Source organism: Arvicanthis niloticus, chromosome 4 (genome assembly GCF_011762505.2).
Source record: "Arvicanthis niloticus isolate mArvNil1 chromosome 4, mArvNil1.pat.X, whole genome shotgun sequence".
Lineage (NCBI taxonomy): Eukaryota > Metazoa > Chordata > Mammalia > Rodentia > Muridae > Arvicanthis > Arvicanthis niloticus.
In genome coordinates, this window is record NC_047661.1 from 24241836 (window position 1) to 24268403 (window position 26568).

Consider the following 26568-nt stretch of genomic DNA (forward strand, 5'->3'; position numbering starts at 1 on the left):
AAACTGCAGCTATGGTGGAGGTGTGTGAGTCAAACAGTGCTGTAGCTATGACTGTGATTTTTTGTATGAACAAGCCTTGTTAGGCCACTGAGACCAGACCTGTTTGTTTCCATGATGGTGCTTCCTCATGCAATTAATATTTAATCTGGTAGGTTTGAAGTAAACAGATTCCTTTAATGTGGCGAACACTTTTATGTGTAGGTGTATGCATGGATGTTTGTGGGTATATGTTCATGTGGATGCCTTGCATTTATGTGTAGGTGCACATATGTGTATATGGACTGGAGGTTGATGCTGAATGTCTTCATTGATTGACACGCCCCCCCCGTGTTGATTTTTGAGGAAGGGTCTCTCACTGAAACTGAAGCTCAATTAAAAATGAAAGATTATGTGTGGGGGGATTTGAGGCTGGTATAGAGAGCCTTTTACTGTTGTTAACTGTTGTGATCAAAGCACAGTTCTGGGGACTGTAAGATCTGTGAAGAAGAGGTCTGCCTAGATCCTAATCCCTCTAGTGAGTGTATTTGAACAAATGAACATAAAGTGGCTACCTAAGCCCTTGAAAGCCTTATGTCTATTTGGCTTCTTCTGATTCCAAAACACTCTGGGTGTGGCTCAGATGCCTTCCTCTCAGAGATTCTAGAGCTGGGATGAAACGTGGTTTTACTGTTGTTCACTTTCCAGAAGAGCTGTTGAGTTCCCTGAGGTTACAATTGCACACCCACAGTGGCTTTATAAAATAGTAGGTAGTTATCTTTTACACTTTTGGAAACTAGCAGTGCATTTCCCATGTTCCTATGATGCCTTAATTCCTCTGGGAAAAAAAAAGACATCTCCCAACCTCCTGTATCTTTCCCACCTCTGGCTGAGATCAATGTCTTATGTAGGACTCATATTCAACCACTATGATCTCTATTTAGCATGACATTAAGTGAAATTCTACTATAAGAGAGATTACAGAAGTAAAGGGGGATGAAGAGAGGAATAAAAGGTAGGAGGAAGGTAGATAGTATAGTCAGAGAAAAGAAGATTGAGGAAGAGAGGGTAGGCATCAGTGGATGAGTCCTGTTTCATCAGGGAGTCTGCAGACTAAGCTTTCTAGGCACATTCTACCCTGAATGTCACAAAGTGATATCATCTTTTTGTGCCTTTGTCTCTTATTCTATGATGTATGGGCAATTGCATAACTTTCCTCACAGAATCAGAAATGATTAATTTGATCAGTATAAATTAAGTATAATTAAATGAGAATAGTACATGGGAAGCAGTAGATACATGTAATCAATAATTAGACTATTTTGTATATTTGGGCTTTGAATTACCAGGACACTCAACGCTGTGGAGGTCAACACAGATAAAAACTAAAGTGAGGTCATATTGGTCTCCTATGAGTTCTCCACATGGGGTTGATATCCTTAGCAAGGTAGATATTTTTGGATATGGACAGAAGGGCATATGAGGGGCCTGAAGCACTGTGGCAGCTGTCAGGAGCTGAGTTCCTAGGATCCCAATCCTGATACAAGTAATTAGTTGGGGATCCCAGGCATGATGTGAGGAGGAGGTCAGGAGATGGTTGGGATCTGCAGAGAGACAACTTTATCTCTACGTGAGCTTAAATGAATCTATCAATTGTTCCTTGTTGCAGACTCAAGTGTTGAAAATGAAAGAACTTTATTATTTGCAAAAATATTACAGTTACATCTGCCATGTCTTAATGTCATGCCATTTATTCACTCTTGTCCTAGCCACTGACATAAATCAATCCTAGTTAGTCACTTTTACACAGGTGAAACACTTTAGGAGGAACCAACCTGCCTGTCAAACAAATATTATTTTATGCATATTATTTTAATGCATAATTTACTTCCTCCAGTTAGACTTTGTGTATATTGCTTATTTGCTTTGAAGCAGCTGTAGAAACTTTGGCAGGGAAGGAAATTGTTCTCCTTCCTGACTCTGCCTGGGGACTCCTCACTCCTGAAAAAACAGGGAACCTGGACAGGTAAGGATCACTATTGATCACCATTCCTCCAACCTTTCCAAGAGTCCCTCCTCAGTGGTGTAGGTAATGAGAACTGCAGTGTAAGGGTGAGTGTAAAAGCACTGTTAGAAAGTGAGGATTATTGCTCTAACAACATAGCAGAGATGTGTAGTTCTCTGAAGTTCTACGCTTCCCTGACTCTCAGCTAAGCAAGCCATTTGCTTCCCATAAGTCTCTTTCATTCCAGGGAGATAATCGCTGACACAGACTTCTTTGTGAAATTGACAGTAAAGATCTAACTTAATCTAGAATTAAATAAATATTGTATCTCGTATCTCTGAATTTTTGTGCTTCAAACTAAAACCAGCAATTTGCCCTTTTGAATGCATTTTGAATGAAGGCTATTGGCCATTGTTGTAGAAATTTAGGAATAGGACGTATTTAGAGACATGAAGTTCAGTTTGATTGAAAAGAAATCTTGGCAGCTTCTATGTGATTGTCACAAGGCTGGGGGTGAGACAACCCACAAGGAACAGAGAAGGCTCCACCTGTATTTTGGAGCAATGGGTAAGACTTTGTCTGTGTAGTTATTGTCATACAAGCTTAAGTTCATGAGAGTAATCCCCAGAGCCTGTCTAAATGCCAGCCACAGCAGCAGACATACCTAAAGTTCCGGCTCTGGGATAGTGGGTACAGGTGAGTCCACTGAACTTACCAGCTTGTCAGCTTCACAGCATAGGTAAATTCTAGGTTCAGCAAGAGACGCTACCTCAAAAAGTAAGGTGAGGAATGACTGAAGGTGACAGCTGTCATCCACTTCTGACCTCCACATATGCAGAGAGAAAAGGGAGGGAGTGAAGGGAGAGAGAGACAGATCAAAAAAGAAAGAGGACAGAGAGAAAGAGAGAGAAACACACTCAGACAGACAGACAGACAGACAGACAGACAGACAGACAGAGACTGACTGGGGGAAGAAGAGAGGAGGGGTCTACTGAACGCTATCTCCTGTTTAAATAGGAGTAACCTACAAACTATTACATGTGAGGTTCATCTTCATTTACTGTTTCTTGGAAAAACACAAAGTGTGTGGAAAAACCATTGTAAGACCAGCTGTGTTAAGGCCAACGTAGGCAGAGGCTGAAAGTATGTACAAAGGGAGCAGCTCACACCCACAGATTTACAGTGAGGAAGGTACATAAGATGAAGTCCCACCAGCCTAGAAAACACCAGCTTCTTTGTTCTGCTCTTCCAGGCCTTGGATTGGGTCTGAAGCACAGCAATAAGAGGGGAAATGAGAGAAGAAATCTTTGATTTCTCTAAGTGAAAAACCAGACATGCTGTGATTTCTGGCAGTGCCAAATCCCGTCTTGAAATACAGTCCCCTCTGCCTTTGTTTTCAGTTCAAAACCAGTAGCTTGGGAACATGAGAAACACCAGAGGATGAAAGGGGACACTCACTCCTCCTAATAAATTACCAGGAGGTGGAGGGGGTGAGCCTGGCAAGGATGGAACTTAGGGGACTCGGGAGGAAGGGATTCCCCAGGACACCACCAAGAATCCCACAAGCCCTCTCTTCCCGGGGAAGATGACTCCAGTGCATACTGGAGCACTTAATACCACTTAATGAAAATAAGCAGATCTACATGCCGGAGTGTTTGGGTGTGTTACAGCTTTCAACTTTCTCCAGTAATATAATAGCTCCCCTTGGGTTTCACAGCCAGACAGACACACACGATACTGGTGGAAAAAGAAGACTTTGCCTGGTGAGTTGTGTTGCTGGGAAAAGCTGATCAAAATGGAAGCCACTTATTTCATTTTGAAGAGGGGATTTTTGGTTGCCTGATATATTTAATTTACTTTTTTCTTTTGTAGAAAAAGAAAGTGTGTCTTAAGTATAAGCGCAGTGGGTAAGGCTATGAGGAAAAGTGGACATTCGCTCCATCAAAATGGGATTGAGCTGTTACATATGAATGCATCATACTCAATCTAGAGCATGAATAACATACTAAATAGTATGTGAATAACATTTGCACTCAGTCTCTAAAATGTATAATCTTTTCCAGGAATGGGTATTTCCCTCACCTGAGGATGGTGTGTGGAACCAGGTTTAGGGATGTCTGTGGCATCTCCCAGTGTGGACCTCCTGGAATCAGAGGGTGGTACTCATCCACAGAGCCAGAGAAGGGAACTTACTATCCTTTGGGGACATGTGTGTGGGTAGGTTGCCCATGCCCAGGCATGCAAGGGCATCACGCACTGGATAGACTCAAATGGTTATTAATAAGAATAAAAACAGACATAAAAATCGAATGAGATCCAGTGGGGATGATGGGGGGAGTTGAAAGGAGAGAGCAGTAAATGTATAGGATCAAAATACATTGTACAGATGTATGACATTTTAAGATAATAAATAAATACTAGATTAAGAGATGTCTAGATGTGTTGATGTTCGTGGTTGATGTTCCCGTAGAAGGCCATGTGGTTGTCTGTGGTCTGTACTGTAACATGAAGCCATGTTGATGTCTGTGGGTCATGCTGCCACTGGGAGATATATTGAGAACGGTGGCCTGTGTGGCTACCTGAGGCCATGATGGCATTCTTGTTCTATGTAGCCCTAGAGGACTGTGTTGATGTCTGTAGGATGTACTGCCACAGGAGACTGACCATCCTGAGGCCCAGGACATGGGATGACTCCAGCGACCGTATAGATGTTGTGGTCTGTGCTGTTGCTAGAAACCATGTGTAAGCCCATGATCCATGTTCTTGCTGATTATAAAAGGCAAGAAAGTTACTTTTGCCATGGTATTGATGACTGATGATTGATACTTGAGAAAGAACATAGAAAGCTTCTGTGACAACCTGTACCCCTACTCTGTCACTGCTCCCCAAAGTAATAGCAAGACATAAAGACACTAAAGAGATTTCTTTAAAATTGAGATGAGGATGTCAATGTATAGCTCTCCACAATTGACGGCTTCTTGCAGGGATATAGGTGGGGAAAGACTTGGTTTTCTTTAAGAGGCTGGCCACCAGCGCCTGACCAGGTTTCAGTGAGTATATGGGCTACAAAAATTGGACTTGTTTTTCTCCTTTTTCTTCTTCCTTTTTTGGGGGGTGTATTGGGCATGGTCAAAAGGGTCAGAGCAAACCAGGGAAGACTGGGGAGTGGGTGATCTTAGGGTCCATGATGTGAAATTTCCAAACAAGCTATTGCAAAAACCCTTTAGAGAAACAAAACAATAAAACAGCAAAAGGCATTTCTAAAACATATTAGAATATATAGGTTATATTTAATAAAACATCTACCAAAGGAATGTTTTATTTTTATTTAATGAGCTTATAAATTAAATCATTTCCATAGGCTTCTTTATACATCCTTGGGTTAATCCACCACTATATACCACCCTGTCCAATTTCTCTGCTGCCATATTTAACATTGTAACAGGCCTATCACACCCCCCCACACACCCTCCCCCCCACATACCTGCTTTTTCCTGTTGCCTGTGCTTTATCTCATCTACAGTTGTAAATTTTACCTAGATTACATGCTAATAACTGTAGGTTTCTGTATAGTTTTAATACATATTTCCTTTTGCTAAATTTCCTCACCCCTTAATTCCCAGCCACCCTCCCTCTATGCTTGATTACTCCTAACTTCAGTATACCCTCTATTTCCATCATGCCTACATTTTTCTATTTTCTATACATCAATGTGTGCCTTTAATGGCCCATTTCTAATTACCTGGATTCTGCATGTACACAAAGTGAAGCATACGAAACAAAGATTTAATGCTAGGGCCCTACATGTAAAAGAACTAGTTGGTGTTTGTCTTTTTTAGTCTGGGTGACTTGGCTTAGTATAATTATTTTCCAGTTTCATCTATTTGCTTGAGAATGCCATTATGTTCATTTTTACAATTTCACCATGAGATGTTTTCTTCTCATTTGCAATTTATTTATAATGAAGTTTTAATGATTAAAGCAAAAAAAAAAAAAACAAAAAACAAAAATGAGCATTCAATGTTTGTCTACTTTGTCCTTGCAAGGCTATTTTTTACTAATAAAGTTCTACTCTACCCAGTACTCCTTGTAGTTTGTATTTTCAAAAACTATTTTTAATAAATAAAAATAATAAATAAATAAATAAATAAATAAATAAATAAATAATATGGTCACTTAGAGACCAGACAGTTAAGTGTGTGTGCTTCTGAGTCAACAGTTTTGTGAGCATTGGTGATGCTTTCTCAGTTAGTGCATCTACATAAGCAGATGCTGGAGGCAGATAGAGAATTATCCTGTTGTTGTAGCTTGCTAAGTATGTTTGTTTGCTTACAATTCTTTCTGTGTGGGGCTTCTGTGCAGGGCTGGGGTGGGGGTGTCTTTACAGGTTCTTCTTATCAAAATCTCTCAGGATAAAATGGAGGCTGCACAATCCAGCTGTGCCTCTGTGGGCAGATTCTCCACCTTGTTCTCGTCTACCAGTGTGTCTGGACTGTTACCAACCAGAAAACATGTTTGTCACACCCTTGGAAAGAAGAAGGTAGCATCTCAGTTCTTACTGTGTGCTACTCTGCTTTGAACCTTTAACAATAAAAATAAGAATACATGATGACTTTCTATGGGACTATGTTGCATTTAAAGTATGAGTTACAGACTTAAAATAAAACATGACAAAACAACCTAACCCCAATAGCATTTGCTTTCCGTTGTTTTAATAAATAAATAAAGCAAATCATGGGTTTTGAAAATTTGCTCTCTGCCAAAAACTACACCAGGATTTGTATATCAGAATGTGTGGCATAGATAAATTGTGATTGTGAAAATTGTTGCCATAGTATTTATTATAAACAAGGCTTTGTAGGGGTGTGTGTGCGTGAGTATCTGCACACACGCACCAAGCAGAATCCTGGTTTGCTTCAGTGGCTGCCTTACAGAGAGCATGTCGAGTAAGATCCCTTAGCAGTTCTACGTGTGTATGCAAACACAGAAACAAAGCATCCCTTCCCATAGATGAGGTCCTCATTTGTTACCATCCATGGAATTCAGCACTGAGGTGTGCAGTCCTATCATTGTTGGGTTATGTGGGGTCTTTTGTCTGCCCCGCCAAAGAGCCCTTCAGGGAGGTGGGACGAGGGGAGTTTGATTGCGCTTACCCCTTGTCTGCACTGGGCCGGTGTCAGGCTGTGAGAAGCCTGGGGTCACCACTCTGGGGGTTGGGGAGAGCAGTCTGAAGTCCAGGGAAACTGGAGCTGGTTCGGGGGTCCCAAGGACTGCAGGGCAGCAGGAGACCATCTGGTTCTCAGGCTCTTGGGCACCCAGGCACCGCTGGAAGCCAAGCAAGGGCTGAGAACAAAGTGTCCTTTACCTGTGGAGGGGATAGAGTTATTGCCCTTACCTGACTGAAGAGCACAAATCTATGGAGGCCTTCTTTCAGGAGCCTGGAGTCTAGGGGCATGGTAAAACACCTGCCGTGCTTAAGGGTCACCTGGGTTTTCAGCCTGTGTTGCCTTTCACGGTCCTACAACCATGAGCTGGCTCCTGTTTGTAGATCTACTAAAGAATGCACCACTAAAGAGAACACGTTTTTATTAGAGCTCCAATGCCGCTGAAGAATAATTCTGGATTATCCTGTTGATCTGTGCCACAAATAATTCTTGCCTTCTCTGAAGTTTAAGTCATTCTGCTTGTAACTGCTTAAAGTGATGGCTTTTGTCTTCAAAGAAAAATCCTCAAAAAAAGCTTCATCACTGTAAGGAGCAAAACAAAGCAAAATGGTTTATATCTATCAGTCCTTTTACCACGTTCAAGGGGCTGACACTCCTTCATTTTCCAAATGGTGAGACAGTGCTGAGTTTTACTGCCAAGTTGCAAGGATAACCCTATAATTCTTTTCTTTTTCTACTGCCAAATACCATGCTAGAATTAAAAGTTTGAGTTATATGCTTGTTTGTTTCTTTGAGTTCAATTCTTAAGATATTTGCATTAATGAGTGAGTAAAGCCTTCGTTGTTTGGCAATAACTATTTCAAGCCCTGGCAGAGAGAGAGCCAACAAACAAGAGTATGATGTAAGAAGTTCTCCTTCAGTCTCAAATGGACAGACAGTAATCAAGTCTTCCAGAAGGGGGACTAAGTAGCCAAGTCTCTGGAAAGATGAGATGTGCTTAGAAGTTGTGTATCCATCTAGAATTTCTGAGTGTGGTAAGGAGTTGCTCAAAGTCATTGGGAATGGTATGACTTTCATGGGAATGACTTTCCCCTCTTTTCTTCCACTTTAAGGATGCACACTGTATGTTCGTTCATCACTCTGAGAAATTCATCGCATCATAACTGTGACTGCAAACAAAGGGAGTCAAAGCAAACAAATGGACTGTCCTTCCTTCACACTTAAATAAAAAAAGAAACTAAATATATACCCATTCTGCATAATATTCTGTTTATTTAAAACCGGTGGCTTTATGATATAATGAAGAAGCTTATTACACCAACTGTTAAACTATATGAAATATCCGATTTCTTCTGGATTCAGGCTTTAACACAGAGCCAGAGGGAAAGTGTGCCCACTTTGGCAATGGAATTTTGGCAGCACCTTTGGATGGCACTGGTGGCCATGAAGTTGGAAGGCTGCTGAACATGAAATACCATCACTCAGGGTGTGCAGCCCAGTGCCAATCTGTGCCAAATTCTGGTCCTTATAAATATTTATGAGTGATCTCTGCCATCTCATTAGAATTTAATTCAAAGACAACAGGTGCAAAGCGGAGACTGCGCGAATGAGGCCAACTCACTCTTCTGCGCTCGCTCCAAGCCTTGTATTTAGCACAATCTGTGCAGGACGCATTTTGACACTCAGTTCACTCACTGTATTTTTAAAAATGTTGGTTGGGTACATCTAAGTGTTTGTCACTCGCTTCTAGAAAGCCACAGTCTCTGAGAAAGCAGCCACTGAAGAAAACACACAGACAACCATGAGATCCACTGGGCAGCATGTAGTGCGAGGAACCTAGAGTGAACCTTAAGGGTTCTTTACATGGAGATGTGCCTCATGTGTCCTGTTCAGAAAGGCAGAGTCAGGCTTTCAGGATGCTCAGGGATCTACCAAGACAAACGGAGATGAGACAGCTGGTAAGGGAGGGTGTGAGCCAGGTAAATCTGGGTCCCCCTAAGAATTGAGCAAAGATGTGACCATAGCTGCAGAGTTGACTCTGTTAGTGGTTTGGTGATGGGAACAGTGCATGGTGGGAACAGGGGAAGCTGGGGGCTAGTGAAACAATGGAGATGAGACCTTAAAAGCCGAGAAGTGGTGCTGAAAAATAAAGTAGTCCAATGTATTTAAAAGATGCCTTTTGATTACCCTATCTCTGTCAGGCACTGTTTATTATTATGACTATGATGATGATGGTGATGGTGGCGGTGGTGGTGGTTGTAGTGGTGGTGGTGGTGGTGGTGGTGGTGGTAGTGGTGGTTGTAGTGGTGGTGGTGTTGTGTACGTATATATGTGTCTGTCTATCTCTCTCTGTGTAGGGAGGTATACTTGTGTGTTGTATAGATGTATATGTATGTAATATGGGTAAATTTGCCCTTGTGTGCAGAGGTCAAAGGAGGACATCAAGTGTCTTAGACTTTCATTCATAAACTTCTCCCTTGAGACCAATTCTTTCTCTGAGCCTGAGCTGGACTGGCAGCGATCCAGCCTCAGAGATTTGCCTTGCTCCCAGTATTGTGCTGGGGTCATAGGCTTGTGCACAGTCACATCTGGCCTGTTTATTGCTTTTTGTTTTTGTTTTAACTTGAATGCTGGGGATGTTTGGGACCTGAGCATAGCTCTTCCTGCTTACACAGCAAGAGGGATAACTCATGGATCTTCCTCCCTCTCTATCCCCCCCAGGCACTGCTTCACATCTTGGAGATATAGCACTAATGTCAGAGACAAAGTGCCAATGGATGAAGGATGAGAGAGGGATCACTGTCTGAGAGAACTTGGCTCTTATGCACTCAATCCTCGCACTCACAGGGGGGATCACAGTCATCTGTAACTCCAATTCCCAGGTATCTGACCCTCTCCTCTGTTCTCCATAGGTACTGCATGCAGGTTCGGAGGTAGAAATGGAAAGGGGAAGTCATATAACTCAAAATCAATCAATCTATCAATCAGTCAGTCAGTCAATCAATCAATCAATCACTATCTTTCTAAACAAAGCATATAGCACCCAGGGTGAATCTGGATATTAGTAGGACACAGAAAACAAACAGTAAACATAGAGTAGATTAATACCTAACCCAGACTGACACGGACATAGGACATAAAGTGATGTGCTTGGGGGCTGAGGGTTACTGAGATGTGCAGGCAAACCCCATCAGTAGGTAGAACCCGAGTCATGTAAATATCTGGACAAAGAATGCTTCCCTAAGTGGTGTCTTCCAGTTTGAGCTCCTTCTTAGAATTTTAACAGTGCATAAACTTAAACTAGAAAGAAAATCTGAAACATTACTTTTCATAACCTTTAATTAAGCTTGCTGTTCAAATTTACACACACAGAATACCACCTTTGCTTTCACTACGCAGTTTACAGATGCTTTACTTTGCTTTGGCCAATTAATTAATTGATTTTTCTGAAACAGGGTCTCATGTATCCCAGCCTGACCTTGCCCTGTTCCAATTCTTCACAGGGCTGGCATTAGAGACAAGCACAACCACATTAGGTTCGCCGAGGAATTGAATCGTGTCCAGTGCACACAAGACAAGCAAGCTCTGCTAGTTGAACAGCATGCCCAAACTCAGATGTTCTTTACATGCCTCAGGATGTCATCTTTGGCATTCAGATATTAGCTGTAGTAGTGCTGGTTTTTGTGGTTTTGGTGAGTGACTCAAAAGCATGTACTTTCAGCAGCACCGACTTGCTTGTGACTGGACTCGAGTGTAACTGGACTTCTATGTATCGAAAAACATCATTTACAGAAATATCCCACTGCTTTGGTCAACCTCAGGGTCTCAGGGGCTAGCTGATGGAGCAGGGCATCTTAATAGTCTCTCACGTTAAAGGTTATAAGAATAAGTATCCACACACTGACGTCTGTTTGGTGTTCTAGAAATAGCTGAGAGGCCAGCCACAAGGAGTCACAGGGTCTCAGAGAGCTCAGGGAGCCAAAACCAGCATGGGATGACCCTGGCAGTACTTACTGTGCACAGTGTGAAGTTATCAGAGCTCTGCAAATTAGGAAGCCTGGCCAAGACAACTCAGAAAGTTTAATGATTTGCTTTTTTTGTTTTTTAAAGCCACACTAATTATTACTGGGTGACCCTGCTTGCCATCTATCTCCCTGCCATTCCACATTCCAGGACCGGTTTTCTGCTGCAGCACATTGCCCATTAGAGGTCAGAGCCTCACCATGCTTATCAGCACTGAGGACTGAGCCACATGAGCTGAAATTCTACACAGCAACACTTCTCTACCTCAATTCTCTCCACACTGAGCTTTTCAAATTTTCTATAGTTCTTTTTTCCTAACAGATGTGTCATCTCCCCTCTTGTCTTGAGGTAGCTTAATACAACATCAAAGTGTCTGAATACCATGTGAAGTTAGTGGCATTTTCTGTCTTGTATGCAAAGCAGGCGAGCACGGAGCATGGATATGTCCATCAGCTCTGATTCGCTGCCTGCCCTCACAGCAGTTTTGCCTGGTGCCTGACCATAGCCCAGTTGCTTGCTAGAGCTCTGTCTTCCCACTCAGTCTGGCTGCAGAGCCCCACCGGAACCTGAGGCGCAGTGCAGACCAAAAGGATGGAGCCTTCTTTTGGCACATGAAAAACGCCTAGCAGATCATTTGTCTCTAGCTACACAAATCGCCATAGGGAGGCACTTCGGCTTGCCTGCTTCTCCCCTTCAGAAAACAAACAGTGCTTTGTTTCGTAGTTACAAAGCCTATTCTTGTTTCAGATACAGTTCAACAGAATGTATACTCTTAGAATCATTATTCAAGAAACCTCTTTATCTTATAATATAGATTTAAAATTGTCCACAACATATTAATTACTTTGATTCATCATGTTTTACTTTATTCTTTTGTTTGAATAGCTGGGACTTGAACTTAGAGCTTTCATTCATGTTAGAAGTGGACTCTACCTATGCTGCATGTCCCCATTTATTTGTTTGGTTCCTAATTTTCTTGCATTGTTAGCTGATATGTATGAGAATTATACACTAAAGGCATTTTGAAATTAGCAAATCAGTTTTAAGCATAGAGAAAATTTGAAAAAAAAAATCTCACAATAGCACCTGGTTCAAGATTTCTTAGGGCAGCCAAACATTTAAGATGGAGCTCTTGATGTTCGGCTCAGGGTCCCAGATACGGCCATGACAATAACTATCTTTTATTATTCACCTTTCAAGTTAATGAATCATTCCCATTAGTCAGACATTGAAGCTCATATTTTGTGACATATAGTGACGATTTTCACATGCTTAAAGACTCTTTGAGAATTTTAAAATAGAGTCAGAAAGGTAGGAACAAAATTATAAATAATATGATCATTATAAATAATATTATAAGTCATTATGGATGAAAACCAAAGAAGCATCAAGTCCAAGAGTGTGAAGGAGAAGAAGAAAAAAGAAAAGGAATCAGAATAATCTCCCCTAGGATGGAGTGTTTATCCTGAGTCCTCAAAATACGCATATGTGTAACCAAGTTGATGGGCAAGGTGCATAGCAGGAAAAGAGTTTCCCATTGACACCCTTTGAGACAGTGTGTTACTATTAATGCCGGAAGTGGAAGTCGGAAAAGCCAGGGTATGCAGAGCATGGGTATTTCTATAGAAGATGGAGAAAAGTTGAATGTTTCATAGCATATGATCAAGGCGTAAGATTCACACTGTAGGGCAGAGGATTCACAGTGTATAATCAAAGCATACTATCCATACTGGGCAGAAGAAGGTTTAAAAAATACTATACAAAATTAATTCATGAAACAGAAGCAAATGCTGCTTGTGCTGATTAGTTTTGTTGTTGTTGTTGGTTTTTTTCCAACTTAACCCACACTAAAGATATGTGGTAAGAGACAACCTCAGTCTAGACATTTCCACCATCAGATTGGCCTGTGAGCAACTCCATAAAATATTATTATTATTATTTTTAAAAAGATTAACATGGGAGGTTCCATCCTACTGTGGGCAGTACCACTCTTGGGCTGATGGCTCTGGACTGTATAAGAAAGCATGTTGAGCAAGCCAACCATGGAAGCCAGTAAGCAGCATTCCTTCATGGTCTTTGCTTTAGTTCCTGCCTCTAGGATCCTGCTTGCATGCTAACCATTTCCTCCACAGGCTGTTTTTGATCATGGTATTTATTACAACATAAAGAAAGCTGAACAGTTTTATAGGAAGTGATTTCTATGTTAATTTTAGCAATAAAAACTGGAAATATAGACCCACTTCGATAATATAAATAAAGGGAAAGTTCAGCTTGGTGGTGGGTCATGAGTGGGATAAAGGAGCAGAGGATAAGGACAGCTGGGGATGGAGTGTGAAGTTGCCCTGTGAGGAGTCATGCTGAGGCACAGTGAGTTGGCAGGAACACATCTGCAGGGAGGCTGGAGATGACCTCAGTGTGAGACAGCTGAGTGGGAGATGTGAGGGAGAAAACAAAGTGTGGATTAGAAGTAGATCTCAGAGCTACCCGCTTAGTTGTAAGAACAGAGACTGTGAATATCTGTGGTTTTTTTTAGACAGTGAGTCCAGGAAGGGACCTAAGGAAGAATCCCAGAATTTTCTATTCAGAACGGTTTGCTCAGGAAGGTATGGAATGATGTCCATTTTTTGTCAGGTTCCCTTTGGCTCGGGCTCCTTAAGTAGGAAGTAAATATGAGCCTGTCAAAAACAACATCTGGCAGAAAATCATGCAGGTTGCATGACAACATTGTATCATGAAAATCACCTCTGGGACACCATCCAGGTAGAAAGGGTCCTGAAGAAACCTGGATAAGGTTGTCTTATTAGGTCAAGTTTCCTCCCTGTTGGTGGTTGGTGGCTCATCTGTAAACCTTTCTATGTTTTCTGCTGTCTCTGTTTCTCTCTGAGTGTGCATGAACTTGTGTGTGTGTGTGTGTGTGTGTGTGTGTGTGTGTGTGTGTGTGTGTGTGTGTGTGTGTTGTACAGAGGCTCAAACAAAGGCCAGAAGACAACCTCTGAATCCTCAAGGAGCCATATGTCTTTCTTTTTTGAAAAGAGTCTCTCACTAAACCTAGAACTTGCCAAGTGTTCTACTTGGTTTTAACTGTCAAGTTGGTACAACCTAGAATTAAAATGTGAGAGAAAAGTCTCAACTGAGGTATTATAGAGAGATCATCTTGTATATTGGATGCCTCACCTGTCAATCAAAAAGTTTATGGCCTATGGCTTAGGTAGGAAATAGAGGCAGGATCTTGGGGGAGAAAATATTCTGGGAGAAAAGGTAGCAGGAGAGGAGTCTGAAAAGAGTTGAGGAGACAGACACATGGACGCATGTACCTGGGCATAGGTAACCAGTCACATGGCAAAATGTAGATTAAAACAAATGGATATCTTTAATTATGATCTAGTCAGAGTAGAGTCTAGCTATATGGCTAAGGTATTTATTTGTAAATATAATTTCAATCTGAGTCTTATTTCTGGGACCTTAAGGCTGGAAGGCAGAACCAGATCATAACTTCAAAAAGAAATTTCTTAGATTACTTTGACTGTAGGTGAGTCTGTAGGGAATTGTATTGAATGATGATTGATCTAGTCCATTATGGATGGCACTATTCCCTAAGAAGAGAGTCAGACTTCATAAAAGTGAAGAAGGGAGTCTAAAAGCAGCAGTGTGAAGACATATATGGATCCATTTATTCTCTTTTACTTGACTATGGATGTGTGTGAACAACTGTTTCAAGAACCTGTTGCTGTGACCTACCTGTCCGTAGACTGTGATTTAGAATTATTAGCCAGGTAGATCCTTTCCCCCTAAAGTTATCTTTGATCATGATGTATGCTACAGCAACAAATGACACTAGAACACCAAGCAGCCTAAGCTGTCTGACCAGTGAACCCTGAGGTTCATCTCCTTCTGCCTCCCCAGTCCTGCAATGACAAACACTTGCTACCATTTAAGTGAACTTAAGTGAATGCTGAAGATCATACTCCGACCCTTGTGGCTCCTTTCATAGCAATTGCAATCAGCAATTACAGACTGAGCTCTTGTCTACACTGAATAAATCATCACTTAGTGGTCTCAATCTGTAATGCAGAAAAGAGAGACAGCCAGGCAGTGGTGGTCCACGCCTTTAATCCCAGCTCATGGGAGGCAGAGGCAGGCGGATTTCTGAGTTCGAGGCCAGCCTGGTATACAGAGTGAGTTCCAGGACAGCCAGGGCTATACAGAGAAACCCTGTCTCGAAAAACAAAAACAAAACACACAAACAAACAAACAATCAAACAAAAGATCAGAAAAGAGAGACATAAATGGCATTTCCCTGGCAGGAGAGTAGACTAGGACCATTTATTCAGACTTCTCTACAAATCCTACTGCACTGCCTACTCTCACACCCACTATGACACAGAATAGGATAGAGGGACTCAAGCCATAACTGGCCACCTTGGCTCCAATAAGCAAAGAGCCCAAATTAAATTGCCAGTGTTGCATTCTTGTCTTGTAAATACAAACAGGGTTCAAATTTTGTGTAACTTATTTACCTGAAGTATTCACCTTACAGCTAAATAAACTCATCTTTTCTAGCTCTTTCTGAACTTCATTTGGCTGGTTCAACTCAACTGTTCTTGCTCAGACTCACCTCCAAGCTGACTGATTTAATCTGGTTTTTCTTGGCTTCTCACTTAATTGTTCTGCTTGGGCTGAAACTAATTCTGTTCTAATCTGAGTTTGTTTTGTCTTCTCATGCAATCTGTCTCTGTAAAACTGTCCCTGTAAATCTGCCTCCCACACCCTGAAGTGCTTGCTTAAGTCACTTCTTTTCTATGTTGTTCTCCTGAAATATAGGTATATCCTATCTCTGACTCATTATGTCAAATCTTTCTCTGATTCCTTCACTTTGTCTGCCCCTCAGTTAGACATTACTTTCAAACATGGCTGCTTCCTTCCACACACTAATTTTACCTTCATTGTTAATGATTATAGGTACAAACTAAGGCCATGTCTGTATTCCAACCAGAGTTATTAAAGATGTGCCATTTCAGCTTCATCACACAGATGCAGGAATTCTTTGCATGTGATCCTTGGCCAGAACAGTCAAATTGCTGGATTAAAATTGTAGAGGTACAATTTTGAGCAGAGCAGAGTCTTTCCTGAGAAGCTTGCACCCATGTTGTGTGTGCCTCTCTTTTCCTGAAATGATGCTCTGGGAACACCTATGTTTACAAACATTTAAAAATATGTCCAAAAACTCTAACTCTGTAGCAAAATAATCAGAAATAATTATAAATAAACTTAATACAATTGTAAGAAAGTCACACATATTTTTGTTTTTATTTTTAGCTTTCTACAAGACACTGAAAACATGAAGGGTTAGGAGAAGAGAGAAAGCTGACATGTTATAAACACCACATAGCTAGGCTTCTGATGTTTTCCACTAACTGCTCCACAAAGGAATGGAAACCAGTAATGCAAATGGACAGAGGCACCTGAAAAAAAAAATTCTGGGTGCTTTTCATGTTCATGTATTCTGGCACCTAAACATTGCAAAAGTTGTGTGCGGGAGTGCGTGCTAGTGTGTGTGTGTGTGTGTGTGTGTGTGTGTGTGTGTGTGTCTGTGTATGTGTGTTATAGCCTCACTATGCAGACCCAGGTGGCTCTGCAAAGATGCAGGCTGGGGAGAAAAACAAGCAGGTGGCAGGGGGTGGGGGTTGGGAGGTGGGAGGGTGGGGCTGGGATTAGCTTCTTTTCATATTTAATCCTGGCTTTGTAGTAAATATAAATGTAAACAATTCCTTCTGTGACTTCTGGAAGCTAGTTTTGATAGTGAAATGAAAACTTGTATAAAGTAAGAATGTTTCACCACTGTACCTCCTTATCTGAACTTCTTACAGCTCTCTGTCTGCTTGATTACAGTTACTTTCACATGACAAGTTAACAAAGAAAGTTCTAGAAATTAGCTTGCTGTACTACTCCCCCACTTGTTTAGCCAGTGTGTGTCACCTGCCATGGTGAGCTCTCCCCCAGATCCTCTGGGCACTGCAGTAGAGGCAGAAACCTCCTCTCTTCCAGGCCTCACATTTTTATGAGGAGAGCTTTCAGACAAACAAGTAAAAAGCAAGCACTCAAACATGAATAGTAGTGCATACATTTAAGTACACACAGATACTAAGGGCTATACCAGCAGGGGAGGCAATGCAGACAGGGTGGATTGTACCATGTTTATGGGTGGCCAGAGGTGATATTTGATCAAGGCTCTGACTGCAGGATAGAAAGAGCCTCCTACATCCAGGAAAAAATTATCAAGAGCAGAGTCTGGGGTGGTGGTGCACTTTGTTATTTACAAAGGAGGGTCCTTCACACTTAGTATGTGATTTCCTTACTGCAAATTCATTTCTTTAAAGAAAACTCCTACAGGACAACAACGAAGGAGATAGTTTCACTTATATGTGCACGCCATAGATCGCATCTGCAGTAGGAGTCTCTCCCTGGGTGAGTATGAGTGTATTGCTCTCTCAAATCGCGCAGCCTGATGACGGTGGTCAGTAGTGGGTCACACTGAACTCTGCTGATTCAACACGCGATTCAACCCACAGCCACGGTGAAGAAAATGTGTTGCTATTTTAGTGGCTCTGTTTCTAAGCAATGTGTTCTGAGCACAGGTCTGCAAAATAAGACAGATTCTTCACACCATGTAAGGACAGAACAAAAGAGGGCCACGCCCCTTCCTCGGGATCCTGCCTTCATTGTTCAGTCCTGGGCAGCAGCAGGGTGTAAGAGACTGGGAACAGAAAGCTTTGACCAGATCGAAAACTGAGTGAGTTTGGAAAGAGAGACTTCCAGTGACTGGAGCTTGGAATACAGCAAATGAATCTAAGATTAGTATTGGACTCCCAGGTCCTCCAACAGGCCCTCGCCTGCTTGCTTTCCTATCCCTGCCCCTTTCACATGGAAAGAAGTAACTTTCTCTTCCTGTTAGTCTAGGTGCTTAAAAGTAACACATTCCAGCAAGCACAAGGGGGAGGCTCCAAGCAGCAGGACACAGTAAATCTTGCCAAGGGGCCAGCATTTCCTGGTTCACAATTGCAGGAAAGGCCTTGCTCTGTTATCAAGGGGACCTGGATGCTTTGATAGGCAATTGTTTTAAAAGCTAAACAACATTAAATATTGTGTGTGGTGCACAAGACTTGTGGGGAGGAAGCCCCACTCCAGATGGATCTGACAATAGTTTTGTCTGGCGCTTTGTTCTTTTTAATGGTGAAAAATAAAAACTCGGGGTAATGTCTATATGCAACTTTGCTTTCAGTAAAGTCTCTGCTATTCTAGAAAACAATAACGGCTGGAACAATGGAAGTTTCCTTTTCAATAAGTGCTGATTTGAAAATGTACTGAGAGAAAATAGACACTGGTTAGCAGCAATGGAATGCAGGGTATAAGTCCCACATGGGCTCCACGGGCTCTTCAGAAAGTGAGGAAATTTCTCACTGGGTGGGGACAGACACCCCCTAATGGCCAGGGAAGACAGTGACTTCCAAACTATTCCTATCAGAGTGTGTGACATGTCACCTTTCCTTTAGCTGGAGACCCTGTGGGGAGCACATAAACAGATGGTGTTATTCATTAACCATAATATGACAATGTACCAATTTAACAGCATAGTATATAAACTGTACTTATATTTATAAATAGAATTGTTAAGTATACTGAGTATTATATGTATTTAAGTAGACACACACATACACACACACATACACACTTCATCCTGTCTTAGAAAATTCCTTTGTAAAGATCCTTCTGAATGTTGGCTAGGAAGAACAGTCTGCCACACAATAAATATGAGAGTACCCACAATGTCTATAATCTGCTCATTGTTGTTGAATATATAGCCATCAAAATGCTTCATGAATCAATGTATTCCACTTATACTAACTCAAAGTAACATCATTTCACTATAAAATAAAATGAGGGACTAGAAATATAGCTCAGAGGTTAAAAAGGACTTCTTGTTCTTGTGGAGGACCTGAATTCAGTTCCCAGGACCCACATAGCAGCTCACAACCATCTATAACTCCAGTTCTAGAAGATCTGAAACCTTTTTATCCTCCTCCTCTTCCTCCTTCTCCTTGCCTCCTTGGGCACTCATAGTGTAGTGGAAATACATAGATCTTGATAAAACACATGTACACATAAAATACAATCTAAAGACATAAAAATGAAAGTAAAACAATACCAGTGGTAAAGCCGATGCTTGTGAAAAAACCTGTACAGAGTTTGCTTCTGAAATATTATTGGGTATAACAATATGTCCTCTTGTATGAAAGTCTCCCAGTGCATATCAGAATCTGAACTCTGGTTTCGAAACCGTGACCGTCCACCTAGAAGCTTTCTCATACAGTGCTGCAGAAGAGCTTTCTGCAGCCACGGTAGCACTTCTCCAAGATACTTTGGAATCAAGGAGATGGAAGGTACTGAACAGTGTAGGGAAAACAGCTTAAAACAAAACAAAGACTTATTTCCAGGAAGAAACATTATTTGACCTACAAAATGAAAAGAAGAAATATTGTCTAATCAAGTTGAAGAAGTTACAATTAAAAAAAGAAAGAGAGAAGCAAGTGATGTATTTTTAAAAATGAATGGCAATATTTATAAAGTAGAATTAGGTTCAGACTTAATATTTACTTTCCTTTTAATACTGGCTCCTAATAGAACTTGAAAACAGCTGGCTTTGTTGATGCAGTGGTTCCATGTAAGACTGCATATGGCCTGAATCGTTAAACTTCCATTTTCATCAGATTTATGCTTGGGAAAACTAACTGTACCCTTACAGTAATTTATTATAGGCATCTCTTTGTTTGTCTTAGATAGATCGTAGGAATGGCAGGATAGGACGAGATGAAATAGGACCGCAATTACAGTTTAAAAGGCTTCCAAAATAGAGCAACATTCAACTGGATCTTTCATTACCACCATCTGCACTGTATATGTCATGAAGAGATTAATAAGCAAGCAGGACTCTGTTTGTTTCTATGTTTATAAGGAATTTAAGCCAAGACTGGCTTTTCCCATCCCTAAAGAATAGTGTAAAGTGGGAGGCAGCCATCTTCCCTGTGCAGCAGGGACATTTTCAAGGGTTTCCCAGGAGCTTTCTCTCCCTACAGACATGCCTCAGTGCAGATGAATTTTTATTAAGAATAAAAGACTCATCAGATCCTAACCTAACTGGAATTTTCTAACAATAGTAGTACCTTCTTCCTGAATGTCAATTATAATTCTGGCTCAAATTTCCAAAGGACTGAGGGTGGAGAAGTGTTGATGGATGTTTGCCACTTCCCAGGGACAATTCAGTTTCCAAGTATCGAGGATTTCAGATGAGGGTAGCTTCTGCCATCCTCTTCTTCTCTTCTCCATTATTTCCCATTTCAGTTCATTCCGTTCCAGTTCAACCCAGTCCAGTCCGTCTACTCCATGAACTTTTGGTCAAGTCTCTTGAAGAAGAACTGACTAAAAACGTATGGAATACATGACTAATGAAAAGCGGAAAGGCCACCTGTCTTCTCCAGTTGACTATTTAGCAAGAATGTCTTCAGGAACTAGTAACAAGCATTTGTTTGACCTGATCTTGTTCCAAATGTCTGAGTCTAAGTCAGCATCCCAGGTTAGCATTCACAGCGCTTGTGACTACAGGTGTGCTCTTGCCTATCCACCCAGTGGTGCATTCAGAGATGGAGTTAACAGATGCTCCTGTCCAAAGATGCCAAATAGTACAAATCTGGGCAATGAAAAATAAGCCATTGTCTGGCACACAGAATTCTCTGCTGAGGTGTCAGGATCTGAATGCCAGGTATTCGCATGCTTGGACATGACAAGAAAGTGTAGGGAGAATCTCTCTGAGAGGGCACAGAGCAGAATGGAAACATCAATGTTCGACTGAATGTAGTACATCACTCTGTAGCCATGCATCCAATACCAGCTGTGGAGTTACAAACTGGCAATCCAGTCCATTCTAGTCAATCTTCTGAGTCATGAAGTAAAGGTACAAATTAAGTGTCCCCAGATTCTCTTCTTACATTGGATTCTTACAACCATAGTTAAGCTTCTTTAAAGTAAAGCCCAATGATACATCGCCTATTTGATAAGCCTCAAATAGTTTCTGAGTCTTCAAATTATTTACCAGACTAACAAGTCCTTTCTCATTCTTTTTAGCATCCAGATCTCTTTTTTAATTTTATTTTATCATTTTATTTTTTTTATTTTGTTATTTTTCTTTTATTTTTTGACATTTTATCATGAATGCATTACTTTCTTTTTCTGTTCCTCTCTCAGAGCCTTTCCACATACCCCTCCTTGCTCTTTTTCAAACTCGTCCATCTTTTCATTAGTTGTTACATGCATTTATGTATACCCCTATTTAAAAGATTTAATTTTTAGTTTTTAATTGTGTGTATGCACTTTTATCTATGTGTGGGTTTCTGAACAGGGGTGCAAAGCCATGAATGACCGAGCATGGTTTGGATCCCCTCAAACTGGAGGTACAGGCAGCTTTGAGCTCCTGCTGTGGTGCTAGGAATGGAACTTGAGTCTTCTGTGATAGTAGTAAGTAGTCTTGACCATTGAGCCCTCTCTCCAGTCCACACAAGTTAATTCTATAACTTCCCTTCACATTTTATCAGTTTTAATTCAAAATTACTTTAAAGTTTTGTCTTTTGTAAAAGCACAGGGAAGTGCTTGGTTCTTAAAGGTCTAAAAGTCAATAAGTGGTGTAGGGCTGTAGTTCAGGTAGAAGAAAGCTTGTCTAGAATGAATAAAGTCTCGAGTTCCATCCATAGGTATGATAGTCACATCTGTAATCGCGACATGGAAGGTAAATATGGGAGGGCCAAAAGTCAATGGTCTTCTTCAGCTACATAGTTAGTTGGAAGCCAGATTTAGCTACATGAAACTTTGTATTAAGTGAACTAATGAAGAAGTACAAGAGTTAAAATGAAGATGCCTCACTAAAATGTTCCTCCTGCTGAGCTGACAACCTACAGCCCCTGTGGCTATTTGTGGTCATGTTTGTGGAATGTTACTTCCAACATTGCTGCTCTTGTGAGCTCATGACCCAAGCTGGCCAATCGGTTTTTCTAGTAATAAACTGAAATTGACACTCAGATACCTGGGGCCAGATTAGGGTATTGGCCCACGGCTGCTGAGACTGGATCATAGCTGATCAGAGGCCCGATTCAGGCTCTTCTGGAACTGCATAATACTAAAGGCCTCCCTCCAAGCTTGTGAGGCACATGCATTTCTGTGTTAACATCTTTATATTTCATTTTCTGTTAGCTGTAATCTTAAACCTGAACTAATAACACGTAAGAGAAAAGAATGAGCCTTGAACAAAGAGTACCACAATGAAAACAAGTAATTGGCACACATTGTGAGAGCACAGCTTGTTTCCAAAACTGATATCAGAATTCAACATGGAAACCATGCTGTGTAAATACTTTCAAACATTTCTTTTCCATTCTCAGTCCACCCGTGTAGCCAAGCATTGAATATCTTGGCTACTGGAGAGACAGAGATGAAGAAAAATAGTAGTGGGGGATGGAAGGTGGAAGGAGGTGGAAGGAGGTGGAAGGAGGTGGAAGGAAGGAGGTGGAAGGAGGTGGAAGGAGGTGGAAGGAGGTGGAAGGAGGTGGAAGGAGGTGGAAGGAGGTGGAAGGAGGTGGAAGGAGGTGGAAGGAGGTGGAAGGAGGTGGAAGGAGGTGGAAGGAGGTGGAAGGAGGTGGAAGGAGGTGGAAGGAGGTGGAAGGAGGTGGAAGGAGGTGGAAGGAGGTGGAAGGAGGTGGAAGGAGGTGGAAGGAGGTGGAAGGAGAGAGAGATACAGAGACAGACAGACAGACAGACAGACACTGGAGGGAGGTGTATGCATAGTTACAAAATAAATAAATTAATAATAACGATTTTGACAATCATGGATATTGTCCCTACATAGAAGGTGAAACAGCATTTGTGACAGAAAGTATATATATATGTGTGTGTGTGTGTGTGTGTGTGTGTGTGTGTGTGTGTTAGGGTCCTAAGGACAGTTACTTTCTGTGACTCTTATAATACTACCCCAAGTCTAGCATACTCTAAAAGAGAGTATCGTCCATGCACAGATGACAGGTTCCTGCCAGGTTGTCACAAGGAAGATTCTGGTCTCCAGGTTGAGTGAAATTGTTCCAATAGGCTCATATGTTTTAATGCTTGGTCTCTAGTTAATGGAACTGTTTAGGAAGGTTTAGGAGGTGTGGCCTTATTGGAAGAGGTAAATCACTTGGGGGTGTGGATTTGAGGTTCTAAAGCTCATAACAGGTCTAGTCTCTCTTTTTCTGCCTCTTGCCCATGAATCAGAATTTAAAGCCCATAGCTACTGCTCTAGTACCATGTCTGTCTGTTCTCTGCTATGATGATCATGAACTAACTCTCGAAAACTATAATTAAGCCCCCAATAAATGCTTCAAATATATTCTTTCATAAGAGTTGCCTTCCTGTGGTGTCACTTCATAACAATATAACAATAATGTTCCTTGTCTTCTGTGATGGCTGGGTTTTTGCAGACATTCTTTAATGGTTCTCTTAAGGGGGGGGATAGTCCATATCACAGCTTGATCGTGCTATTTCTGGGGCTCAAGAAGGCTGCTATGCTGGTATGCAGAGTGCCTGTTCAATTCCCTACCTCAGAACAAAGAATATGAAGCAGATGTGTAGTTGAGTTGGAGTGTGACAAAAGTTTAATATTTGCTGCTTCCTTATGGGTATAGCAAAATGAAACCAGATCTAAAAGAAAAAAAGCCAGAATAAGAAAGACACATAGGCTGAGACTATAGCCAACCCCAGTTCCATACCTTGGACAGAGTTTTACCCTCTATTGCTTTTATGTCTGTGATGCAGATGTTATTGAAGGGGCAATGAATCATGTCTCAGGATTGGTCTGTTTGTGCCCCATGAAGGCTTTTGAGGAACACCAAACCTTTCTGATTTATTCTTTCAGAAATGCTAACAGAGAGGAGAGGTATATGTAATGTGACTAGACATTGAGTTCCATAGTTAATAATCAATACACAAATTCAAAGAGATTAATCGCTATTTTCATAGGAATTATTTGCAGAGGTGTGACTCGGTTCTTAGTAAAGAAAATATGACACCGCATATGTTCCCTCAAGCCTCAGAGGATATCTGGGAAGAGGGGATGAAGGATTGCAGGAGCATAAGGTGCAGAGGGCTGGAGCAAAACGGTGTCATTTGGATATGGCAGAGCTTTGCATATAACAGCTCACAGCAGCTTTAGTTGTCTGCACAAGACCTAAAGAAGAGTAAGCCAATCAGCGTTCCAGCATGGAGTCTAGATGCTCCGGAGCTTTCCCCAATCCTGCTGATGGCTGCTGGTGGACAAAGCATCATTTTCTTTGTGAATGTTTCCACTGGGAGATTTCGTATGCACCAGTGAAGAGGCCATCTGCACTTGGAATCACTAATTAGACTTAGTAAAAGGACACGTTGAAAGCACTTGAAGTTGGATAGTTGTGTGGAAGAGGAAATCCGAGAAGTGGGATGAATGTGATCAAAATACTTTGTATATGCATGAGAGTCTCAAGGAATAAATAACATAGTTTATAAATGGAAAACCTGGGATTATATGAAACTTTCCAACAAAGATAAGATTGGTGAGAAAAATAATGGATTGAAACTTTTGTATAAAATTGTCATAGGTTGAGTTAACATCTTCAAAAGAGAAAGGGAGAAGAAAGCTTGCTTTCTCCCTCAAAAGATGAATGTCAATTAACCTTCACTGTTTGTCAGAATTCTGCCATATCTAGCAGAGAGTTGAGTTTCCACTCTTCTGGTACCAGCCTTAAACACAGGGTTTACTCAGCTAGGGATGGGCACAGAGGCCTCTTGGTATTTCTGAAAGGAGGTTTAGAAAGTATCGTTCACTCTCACTTTTGATTTTTAAGGCTGAAACTTTAACAACTTCTCAGAGCAAAAATCTGTTTGTCAAGGTATCATGTCACATGAGTATGGACAAATTAAAAAGCCCTTCCAATTTTAGGATCTATGCAGCCATCACATCACCCATCACATGGGAAGCAGGAAGCGGCAAGGATACACAGACTATAACAGGAAGTGACGGTGTCAATGCATAAGAAAGTGGTGAAGGAACCACAGATACTCAGTGGTCAAACCATGGAAAGCAATGGAACGCAGCAGGATTCATGCTGCCAAGAAGGAAAGTGTTAGGAGAGGAACACTGGTTACAACTCACACTGATGAACTGCACATTCATACCGTATCTGTTCCAGATTCTATCAGGAATTATCTCAGAAATGTTCTCCCCTTCTTTAGGCTACGATCACTATTATTATTGTTTAGCTCATGATACGAAAATATTCCTAAGCCTTAGCATGATTAGGGAATCTAATCTCAGTTTGAAATGTAGCTTTATCTCTTGGTCATTCTGCTTCTTAGATGAGAAGTATGTATCAGTCACTTCTCTTTGTCTCCATCTCTTTGTCTCTCTTTCTCAGTCGTTCAATATTAATTTTCCCTTCATGACAATTCTAGAAGTTTCACTGGGACTAAGACCTCTCTGTCACTTCCCACCACTGACCTGGGTATACTTCACCAGTCTCATTGTGGTTGAGTCAACTGTGGACATGTTTAATAAATCTCTCTTGCAGAAATGATGACAGAGGCCCATTCCAACAGTTACGAAAGCAAAGCCAAGAAACAAAAGAAGAAAGTCAATACCAGTGGACCTGGCTGAGCCTTAAACTTAACCACATGTTCTGTCAGGCTCTCCTGGAATACTAGGGTTGGTAAGACTCAAAACTCATTTTTTTTTTTTTTTGCCTGTATTCTGCTTACATAAGGTGCATTTCTTTTTCTTTCTTTCTTTGTTCCCCTAGTTTGGTTGTTTTTATTAGAAGTCACTCATTGTTTTATGTGTCATCCATTAATGCTGCTATTTCCTCCGGTCTCATCTTCTCCAGGACCTGGCCAGGCTAACAGCCAGTGAATTCTTCAAAAACTCATGGGAGAACTTTTCTACAAACCAAGTTATTTTGGTCCACATTAATTGAAGACTAACAAAGTGAGCACAAACAAATGTAGCTTGATTGACTTACTAGAGAGCCCTTTACCACGTTAATGATTTTGGCTCATGGGGTGATCCCTAATTTTTAGCCAAATTGGCTCCAGTTATTTCCAAAGAATTTGAAAAATTGGAAGAGCAAAGTGTGCACATGAGATACTATGCACATGAGAGGTAATTTGAGGTTGTTTTCCTTTTAGTCATTAAACAGGAGCCTGCCTTAGCACATGCATAGCATACCAGGCTGGGCCACAAATGTTGCTCTTTGTCATCTTCATCTGCTCTCTACATCCAGGGGAGCTGAACTGTTG

At 41.2% G+C, this 26568-nt stretch overlaps 1 long non-coding RNA gene across 1 annotated transcript; it reads left to right on the top strand.

Moving 5' to 3' along the window:
- Positions 1–3501: 3501 nt before the first annotated feature.
- Positions 3502–26006, top strand: LOC143441864 (uncharacterized). The gene is made up of 4 exons (XR_013109605.1): positions 3502–3744; positions 9868–10028; positions 17547–17634; positions 25845–26006. It is a non-coding gene; the product is annotated as an uncharacterized LOC143441864 (long non-coding RNA).
- Positions 26007–26568: the final 562 nt, after the last annotated feature.